We start from the raw sequence: 11,230 nt of genomic DNA, 5'->3' as shown, positions 1-11,230 counted from the left end.
TTCTTGGAAGGTTGTAGGTAACGTCCCCTTTAAGATGCACGGGTGCACAGCCCCACGAGTAATGAGAAATGTGTCACACAGGGGGACAAGCAGACCAGGCACAAACAACGGCCCCTTTTAGATGTGCTCCCGCGCAGTTACATGGCAACCTTAAAGGGACTGCTGGGTGCAAAAAAAACAGGCTGCGGACAGAGAATTAACGTTAGAGGCAGCATTGGTTCTAGAACTTGAGAAGACAGCAGCAGGGCCATGGAGGGTTTTGACAGGAGTATGAGACTTTTAGCCTGGAGGCACTTAGGGACCGAGAGCCGACCTAGATAAGCTAATGTGGCTGACAGGTGAAAGGGACTTGGTACAAATTAGGTTACGGCAGCAGAGCTTTGGATGATCTTAAGTTTATGGAGGCTGGAAGGCTGCACAGGAAAGCATTGGAATAAAAGCAAAGTACTGTGGATGCTGGAAATCTGAAACAAAAACAAAAACAGAAAACACTTGGAAAAACTCAGCAGGTCTAACAACATCTGTGGAGAGAAAACAAACAGCTAAACGTTTCGAGTCCGTATGACTCTTCTTCAGAGCATCGGGGATAGTCAAGTCGATTGAAGGTACCTAACACATGGCTAGGGTTTTGAAAGGAGATGAGCTGAGGCATTGGGGGAGGCAGATAATGTTGCAGAGGTGATATAGGCAGTCTTGGTGATAGACGCAGAACTTCGTCTCGGGATTGAATGCGATACTGAAGTTGTGAATGAGCTGACAGTTTACTGCTTCAAACTGCTGTTTTCAGTTGCTTTAGAGACTACGCTGTTTAAAAGCTGCACGCTGCACATCTTTAGTTTTATTACTTTGATCAATTCAAAGCTGCAGCTTCCCAAATGCAGAGCACAGGCTGGAGGCTGTCTGTTTGAGAAGAAGTTACTCATTTGCAAGTAAAAGACAGTTAAGCATGAAGACATGGAACAGACCCCTTCTCAGTCATAGGAAAATTGGGGTCTTTGCTTCCAGAGCGGTATAGTGGACAGATTTGTGATGCGGTTTGAAAGCGAATGACCCCTTTCTGCTGACTGCTGATCTTCAGCTATTCCGAAGTGCAGAGAGCTTCACAGAGTATTCTACTGGGACAATTATGAATACTTCGCCCTAGGCCTTGCTAACCCAGGCAAGTTTATTCACTCACACTCACAGACCTCCTGATCAGTAAAACTTACGAACTTATTCCCACTTTAGTCACCACTAATGATAAAGGGTTGCTTCCACCTCGATATATATATATATTTCTGGGGTGGGTGCTGTTGTATGAGGCTTGGCTGTTGCGGCTAAATTTTCTCAAGGAAATCCCAGAATTAACACGGCACTTGGTTGCCTTGGTTCCCATATGCATGCTATTATTGCTGCCTGTCTAACTTAATTTGTCTATATTTCCTCAGTATTTTGATTGTGCCTCAGGTCTGAAATAATATTTTGATAGTATAACTTAACTGAACAAGCTGACATCCTAAAAGAATTGGATTCCATAACTTGTGAATAATAAGTGCCAAGCTTTATGGAGGTGAGCATGCAATAATACAAGAAAGCAGGCAGGGTCAGAACCTGCAAAGGGAGGTTAAAGGTCACTATCTAAGTCCATGTTATTTTCCTGCCGTATTCTGCCTTGGGTTCATTCTGTGCTGAAAGATCAAACAAGGTTTTCTTAGGCAGTTATGTAATTTCACAAAAGACTGGGCAGGAATAGAAAGGAAAAGGCCAACTCACGCACAGCTGTTAGACGCTTTAACTACATATGTTACTCACACTGCTCAACTGGGGAAACTTATTGAAATAAGGAAGCAGTCACCCTTTTCTGTTTCTCTGGAATGAACTTTGACCTTGGTTCAAAAAGTTGCGTTCACATTCCCGAACGCGATAGACCCCTGCAAGGAAAAGCACTAAATGGACATCGGCTGAAGTAGGGTCAGAATTTTCTTTGGGGCCCCAAAGTTTCATAGTCTGCTGATTCTTGCTAGCTGGAGTAATATGTGAAGAATGCCATTGTGGGGAGGTGGTGGTGTAGTGGGGGTGTTGTTACTGGACTAGCAACCCAGAGACCCAGTGTAATACCCTGGGGGTAAAAGCAAAATACTGCGGATGCCGGAAATCTGAGACAAAAACAAAAATAGCTGGACAAACTCAGCAGGTCTGACAGCATCTGTGGCGAGGAAGACATATACTCTGGGGACCTGGGTTCAAATCCCACCATGGTAGATAGTGAAATTTGAATTCAATAAAAAAATCTGGAATTAAAAGTTGAATAATGACCATGAAACCATTGTTGATTTTTGTAAAAACCCATCTGGTTTGCTGCTGTCCTCTGGGGAGGGAAATCTGCTGTCCTTATATGTGCTGGCCTACATGTGACAGAAGACCCACAGTAACATGGTTGACTCTTAAATGCCCTCTGCAGTGGCCTGGCAAACCACCCAGTTCTCAAGGGCAATTAAGGACGGGCAATAAATGCTGGCCTAGCCAGTGACGCCCATGAACAAATTTTTTAAAAAAGTGGGGTACCAGAGAGTAGCCAGTACCCGTGGAATCATACACTAGTGTGAGTCAGCAGCTTCAAGTGAAACTATTGGGGAATCAAGAACAAGGGGACATCATCTTAAAATGAGATAAAAGCAAGAAACTGTGGATGCTGGAAATCCAAAACAAAAACAACTTGGAAAAACTCAGCAGGTCTGGCAGCATCTGTGGAGAGGAACACAGTTAACATTTCGAGTCCGAATGACCCTTCAACAGAACTAAGTTAAAATAGAAGAGAGGTGAAATATAAGCTGGTTTAAGGGGAGGTGGGACAAGTTCTATCCAGCTCGACTTGTCCCACCCCCACTTAAACCAGCTTATATTTTACCTCTCTTCTATTTTTACTTAGTTCTGTTGAAGGGTCATTTGGACTCAAAACGTTAACTGTGTTCCTCTCCGCAGATGCTGCCAGACCTGCTGAGTTTTTCCAGGTATTTTTGTTTTTATCTTAAAATGAGAGCTAGGCTATTTTGGAGAGAAATCAAAAAGTGCTTTTTCATGCAGATGATAACAGAATCTTGGAATTTTACCCCCCAAAGGCTGTTTTTTTGCCCTCATCTTAGTTCTTGGGTTGTGCATGTCGCTGGCAATGGCCAGGATTTATTGTCCATCCCTGTTGCCCTTGAGCAACTGAGGGTCTTGCCGTTCAACTCTGAGGATAGTTAAGACTCAAGCACATTGCTGTGGGTCTGGAGTCACATAGAAGCCAGAGCAGGACAGCAGATTTTCTCCCCTGAAAGGCAGAAGTGAACCAGATGGGTTTTGATGACAATCTGGTAGTTTCATGATCATTATTAATGAGGCAAGCATTTTATTCCAGATTTATTAATTAATTGAATTTATATCCCCTGAGCTGCTGTTATGGGACTTGAACTTATGTCACTAGAACACCAGGGCAGGACTTTGGATGACTAGTTCAGTAACATAACCACTGTGTTACCATGCCTTGGGAATGCTGGAATATTTTGAGCTTTCAGGATTGATTTTTGTTGGTTAAGTGTATATAAAATATGGAGCTAAAACACATAAATAGAATTGAAGTTCAGATCAGCTATGATCTAATTCAATAGTTGAGCAGGCTCGAGAGGCTCAATAATCCTGTTCCTGTATTCAGGAAAGGAAAGCAAAATGCAAAGTTGGGCAAAGGGGAGGGGGATTTTGCATGTATTTGTGTTCAAGTGTTAATTTTTTTAAAACTTGGAAGAAAGTTTGACAATATTCATTTCAGAAGCAGTCAAAGCACATTGAAAATATCCAAAAAGAATCCAAAAAATAAATTTAGTTCAAGGACTAAAACGTCGATCAAATAATTGAATGGTATGAGCCATGTAACTAATCAGAACAAACGGCTATATAGTCCTTTGCTTGGAGATGTTATCCACCAAGGAATTAAATATAAATTTCACCATCTGCTGTGATGGGATTCATACCCAGGTCTCTGGAGTATTATACTGGGTCACTGGATTACTAGCCCAGTGACAATACTACTACACCACTACTTCCCCAGAATGGCACCCTTCACATATTACTGATATCACTGATCCAAGCCAGTGTGGAAGTGTTTTCTTTCACACTGTATAATTTGAAGTAATGTATTGGACAAATTAATCCACAGATTTTCAGTACAAAAGCTCTCATGCACTGAGATTCACGTAGAAACTTTTACACAAAGATATCAGAATATTTGGCATAAGTACAAAAATGTTTAATTCGCTATGATTATACACCATGTTAGAAAATCCACCAAAAGTGCTAGTTTTTAATAAACAATTTATTTATGAGAAGTCATTATAATAATCAGAGCATTGTAAATTATTTTCATGTAAACATGCAGCTATCTAGCTCCTATATCTAATTATCTGTTCATATGTCTAACCCTCTCATATGACGCAGTCCCACCTCCCTGCTTCCTATCAGTATGGTTTGATGTTAGGAAGTACAAATTAAAATGGGAAAACAAGAAATGTGCATTTTTGATGTCCATCAAAAACAACCTGCACCTTCAATGTAGGAAACCATCTCAAGATATTTGGGATGTCTTCCTCTGTCAAATTACCAGCAACCTCAGTATCTCACAAGGTTAATTACTGCTTTTCATTGTCAATACAATTGCCAACCATCAAATTTTGGCCCAGATTATTTGTTTCTGAATAAGATGCTTGGAAATTTCAGTATTGTAACTGTGCTGTCACAAATCTGCCTTTTAAATACATATCCATTTCACCAGTTACTTTCAAAGTTTGTCTATGGATGCTATGGCATGTGTTATTAATGTCAAACTTTCAATGAATTTTCATTTAAAGTAAAACAAAGTTTGGAAATTATTTCATAACCTAGCAATTCCTATTAATTTCTGCATTAACTGTATATGGTATGATTTGCTGTTTCAATATTGTAATTTTGCATAAAATTGTTAGAAGCAATGGAAATCCTAATTTCTGAGCCACAATTGTGTCCACGCATCTTATTCCACCACCTATCCACCCCAATCCCAAAACCTACCCAACCCCAATGTCACTATCTACCCAACCCCAATCCCACTATCTACCCCACCCCAATCCCAAAACCTACCCAACCCCAATGTCACTATCTACCCCACCCCAATCCCACTATCTACCCAAACCCAATCCCAAAACCTACCCCATCCCAATCCCACTATCTACCCCACCCCAATCCCAAAACCTACCCAACCCCAATCCCACTTCCTGCCCTATTCCTCTACCTAGTCTAACCCTATCTCAGCACCCTAGTCCTATCCTACCATCTTCTCTACTTCTATTTCGTATCCTCCCCTTATCAATCTGACCCCAATCCCACCACCTACTTCACCCTCTTATGTTATCATATCCCAGCCCCTTGCCATACCCTCTAAATTACTATAGCCCATTTCCACACCCCAGTCCTGCATATACCTACTTCCTTTCTAGTTTTGAAAATGGAAAATGGTGGTCACCATTGTTCCAAACCACCAACCTCTTATCATAAATATTAGTGGGTGCTGTATATGGACTATCAATCAGTTAACTCTTAATACAGAATTATGAAACAATTTACATATAGATCAAAAACTGACCATAGTTAATATATGTTTCATAATAAGTAATGAATGTGAGAAAGTAAGATGAACTAGTAGTTAATGGAGTCACCGCATCTTCCTCCAGGTAACATGCTTATTGTGCATGAATTAGTTCTGACACCCTCTAGTGGACTGGAAGAGCTTCTGCTGTGTTATATACAGATGAAATTTGCCGTAAAAAATGACAGTACATAAATAAGTAAATTAACTTTAAATTGGATAAAAATAAGAGACTGTCAGCTTAAAAATCTCTTATTGCTCACTAAAAAAAAAGTCCTTTGTTAGGGGTAAGCTGCCTTTCAGTTTTCTGATAAGGATATGTTGATTTGGGGTAAATAATATCGCAATAGTTTAGCATGGTCAGAAACTCTCACTTGCAGTAGCTAGAGGTGTTCCATTCCCAGGAGCAGGCACAACAACAGGTAGATCTGGGAGCAAGTTAGAGAGAGGCTGGATGACCAACTGTGGCACTGAGGGAGGTGTTGAAAATAAGAAAGTGGGAGTGTGAAATGGGATCGAGGTTGTCGAAGATTGACATTGTGAATTGAAGGGGTGAGGAGTGAAAATGCCAGTATGAATTGAATGGGAGAGAAGGGGCAGAGTATATGTATATATGTTGGGAATGGAGTAGAGTGCCAGTTTGAATTGTGGTGGGAGGTGGAGAAGACCATTATCCTGAACTGGAAGATAAAGAAAAGGGAAAGAGTGCTGACCATACATGGTGGTGGTGGTGGTTGGCAGGGAAAGGGTGCCCCTGTGTCACTGGACGAATGTATAAATAATTTCAAAACAATTTAGCAGTCATATTTAACAGTGTACTAGCACATGTTTGCACAAAATAGTTCAGTTGGTGGACATTGCAAGTTAAAAGACAACAGATATCGGTGATGGAGGTCAGGTGCAGAGTGACGCCATTGTTTTCAGCCACTGCTGACACTCAATTCCCTAACCACTGATTCTATCCCTCTCCCTAGCAACTGTGTGAGGCTAAATCTGGCTGTTCACAACCTTGGCATCATATTTGACCCCAAGATGAGCATTCTAGACACATATCTGCGCCATCACTAAGGTTGCCTATTTCCACCTCTGTACATTGCTGACATTGAAACAAAAGATTGGGCTTTCCTTACCTGACCTGCCAGGAGCGGGGGGAATCTGTAGAGGACTGGGAACCCAGAAGTCGGAGCTTTTCCCCCAGGCCGCACAGTATGAATGTGATGTCACTGTTCCCAGGCTGGAAGCTAGGCTGATTCACAGGTTTGGGGAGCAGTGCAGTGTAGGCCACAGGATCAGGTAGGTGCACAACCCAGAGGGGTCAACACTTGTGGGGTGTTGTTGTAATGTACCTTTAAGGGGCATATCTTAATCTGCTGACCATCACTATCCACCACGAGACAAGATGTGATGTATAATCCCATGTACTCTGTAGACAGAACAGAGCAGTAGTCCTACAGGTTGACATGTCTACATAGCCTCACAGTTATCATTGTATGTATATAGTCTTATCTTAAAATGAAGAACCCACGTTATTGTTCTACCAATCCTTGTTGTATGATTGATATGTTTGCAATAAACAGAAGAATGCAACAAGGGGATGGCAATCCAGGGGGATTTGATCCAGCAACTAGATGAAAAGGCACTTACCTCCTGAATTCAACAGTCCTTGCCTAGGTTTAGCTGCCGATGGCGCGGATATGTGTCTAGAATGCTCATCTTGGGGTCAAATATAATGCCAAGGTTGTGAACAGTCAGATTTAGCCTCACACAGTTGCTAGGGAGAGGGATAGAATCAGTGGTTAGGGAATTGAGTCTCAGCAGTGGCTGAAAACAATGGCGTCACTCTGCACCTGACCTCCATCACCAATATCTGTTGTCTTTTAACTTGCGATGTCCACCAACTGAACTATTTTGTGCAAACATGTGCTGGTGCACTGTTAAATCTGATTGCTAAATTGTTTTGAAATTATTTATACATTCATCTTTGCACAGGTATATTTTTAGAAGAAGGTTTTTGTGGCAGAGTAGATAAGCTTTACTCTGCATCTAGCAATACTAATCCTGATTTTGGACTGTTAGGTGACACAAAGCGCTGAAGTGAATTTCCTCTTTAAATCTCTCAACCTCTCTCTCTCTCTCTCTCCCCTTTAAGATACTCTTAACACTTTTCTCTTTGGCCAAGCTTTCGAGTATCTACCTGCTCTAACAACTCCTTTTGTGGGCTCGCTGTTAAATTTTAAGTTTCCTGTGAAGCGTCTTTGGACACTTTACTACATTAAAGGTGCTGTACAAATGCAAGTAGTTGAAGGGGGAACAGTGTTGCCAGCGCTGTACTCGATTTCACTACTGAGCTCCAAAACCCGTTACAAAAAAACATCTATCCAAAAAAGAAACATTTTTCTGGATGTCAGCATGGGATTATTTCCAATTCCTAATGTAGGATCCTCTTTGCTTTTATCACCAGGGTGACTGGACCGTCAACGATTCATTTTGCAGAGGGAACTTTTTATTTTAATTGTATTTCATACCCTTCAGTTTTTATCATATTCCTGGCAATATGAAATGTTTTATTCAAAATGACAAGGTTAGCCAGGCAGCGGCAGAGGTCTCTAGCTCAATTCAGGTTTTAATACAACTGCAAACAAGGTGCTGTACTAGGCTGCCTTCCAACAGAAATCCTCCTCGGGAAAGAGCTGGGCCAGACTATGCCTTAATAAAGACTCCAGCCAGGGAAAAACTTTACCAAGCTGTACTCTAAACAGGGGTTGCAATGAGGAGGAGTTATTGAGGATGCTCTCAGAAATATTACTCAAGGAAGAGATGTACTAAGTGTTTTTCTTCAATAGACTCAGTTTGAACTTTTGTCTAATAGGAGCCCCATTCAGGAAAGAACCAAACGTGAGGTTTCACTTAGATTACTGTCTTATACCCGGCCGCTCCCTCACGGCTATTTACAATGAGAACAGATCTACACTGCCTGAAAGTCCATGACTGAATCTGCTCATAACAATAGGAAGCACATGTGGCCATTCTTCATCACATAATAGTATATTTATTATTATTTATTTATATGGGATAATTGTGATGCACCATCAAGAAATCTGAATTTCTCTCCTGTAATCCAGTTTGCTCCTCTTGGCAAGAACTGTTTCCTCTCATTCCTGTTGAGCTTCGGTTGAAACAATTTCCCACCCTTTAAGAAACCTTGGCCGGAATTTTCCTGTCCCCCCCCACCTGTCGCAGCAGGGCCGGCGAGCCATTGAAATCTCCATTCACATCGGCGAGACTGGAAGATCCCGCCAGTGGGAGGGGCTGGAAAATTCTAGCCCTCACATGTGCATGCATGTGTCATTGATATGAATGTATCCTCTGTCACGCTTACGCAATTTGAAATTATGAACTAAATATGAACTATGAAGAATAAGCCTGAAATGGACACTTACCTGTAAAACAAATTTGAGCTGAGAGGTCAGGCGACCTTTTCTTTCCTACCAATACACATGGAACTACAAGACCCCCTGAGCTAATTGTCATGTCTGGACAAGTCTTGATGAAATCATTAAAATGCAAATAACCTTTCTGGACATATCTTTGAGAAGTCATTAAAATGCAAACAGCCCTTTCTCTGGTTAATGGCTGCACGTCTCCAACTAATTAAAAATCTGGCTTCACAATACAGTTTGCAGCTTCATTGGCCAGAATTTTCCAGCTGCCTGCCCACTCAAACTCCACTGTTTGACAGTGGCTTAGCCTTCAGAAACTATTTGTGAGGACAATGGGAAGAGATGCTCTGGTCACATGACAGAAACTAAGTCAAGGAGATTTAACGAGGCATTTTTTGGGAGCAGACAGATCAGAAACATGCAGACCAGTGCAAGGAAATTCCCCGCCTAAGAAATACCAGTAAGAGGAGACTCGAGTTGATTGTAAACTCTCTACCTGAAGAATCATACCAGGGCTTCGACATTGCACTAGACTGAAATAAGAGAACTCTGCTTCTGTGAATTTTCAAAAACAACAGCAACTCCATCCTCCCAAACCTCCTGAGCTTTCCTTCAGTGGACCAAAAAAGAATTACAAGCTTGCATCATTTCAAGTCTTCAATCCAGGGGATGCAGGTGTGACAAAGAGCTCTTGAACCCTTAAGACATAAACGCATGCTATTTCTGTAGCCACAATCTTTTCTTGTATAAGTGGGCTGCATTTTGCGTGCCCCTGCTGGGCATGTTTTCGGTGGGGAGGCATGTTCTATAGGGCGGGTGCCCACCCACCACCTCCCCGCCCACCCCTGAGCTCACTCCCATAGTAAGGGAGATGGGCAGGCATTGAAATTGGCAGCCTGCCCGCAATATTTAAATGGATAATCAAGGGTCAGCTAGGCTTGCTAATTGACCATTATAAATGCTGCCCACTCCGTAAAAGGTTTAGCACGGGCATTTGGGCAGGAGTGGGCAGCTCGATTTTTAAAATAATTTCTTCAAAGGGCGGGAAGGAAAGGGGGGGGGGGGTTCGATCTTCAGGGACTGTCCTTTGCGGATCAGGGCTGGGCCCCCTAAGATAGAATCCTCCCTTCTTCCTACCCACCTGCAGCCTTAAACCCAGCGGCCCCGCACCTCCACCCCTTCCCTAAAACAACCCAAATCCTCCCTGCCCAAGACCCCGGGCCCACTTCTTCTTAACTTGTTGCAGTGCCAGCAGTACCCATTAACGCACTCTTGGCGCTGCCGGGACTGTTGGAGCTGCAGGCCAATCTGATTGGCTGGCAGCTCCCGAGGGCGGGACTTCCTCCCCAGTGAGGGGCGGAAGTCCCATTCAGCCCTTGTTTAGTCCTCCCGCAGCGCTTTATGACTGCGGGGTGGGCCAGTATGGAGCAGGTCAGCTCCACGCTGAGTTTGTTTCCGGGGGAGGTGGGAGGGGTGAGCTGTCCCCCCCATGTAATATTCAGCCCTGTGTGTATCTGTATGAGTGTGCAAGTGGGTGTGTTTGTGTAAAGTGTGTGTTGAATAGCAAACACATCTTTCTTTTAAAACGTATGAGAAAGCCTATCGCTTATCTGTTCCAGACAATTACAGCACTCAGGAGGGTTAAAACAATTTCTAAAAACACACTGTCCCCAGTCAGTTGTGAGATGAAAGAAAGGGGAGCCATCCATATCGTCTCTCCCCTGTCTGTAACGCCTCTGAGATGTGAGCAGATGCAACAACCACATGACTCTATGTCAAAAAATGGTTTCCAAAACAAGGCAATTTTATGAGCTTTTCAACTTCATGTGAATATGCAGAAAATTAGAGTTTGTGGTATGAATTTGATGCACATTAAGAACTAAGTAGATCATGGCTTAAATATAGTTAATATTGTGAATATTAAAACAAATTTTTGCCTTACAGATACAAGAGGAAAGTTGGAAAATCAGGCCAAACCTTTAAAAAGCTAACTCGTTATTCTCCAGATGATCATCAATCAGCAAGCAAGACCCTCTTACCTAAATTGTTTTATCTCCTTTTTTGTCTGAGGGGGCGAGAAGTTTCTGATCGAAGTGAGAGATATAAGTTTTGAGGAATGGGAGAAAGTGACACCTTTTGAACCCAGTGTCAGAAT

The sequence above is a fragment of the Cetorhinus maximus genome, chromosome 13, assembly GCF_964194155.1.
Source record: "Cetorhinus maximus chromosome 13, sCetMax3.hap1.1, whole genome shotgun sequence".
NCBI lineage: Eukaryota > Metazoa > Chordata > Chondrichthyes > Lamniformes > Cetorhinidae > Cetorhinus > Cetorhinus maximus.
The sequence above is the reverse complement of the archived record's forward strand: the minus strand, read 5'-3'. Positions refer to the sequence as shown.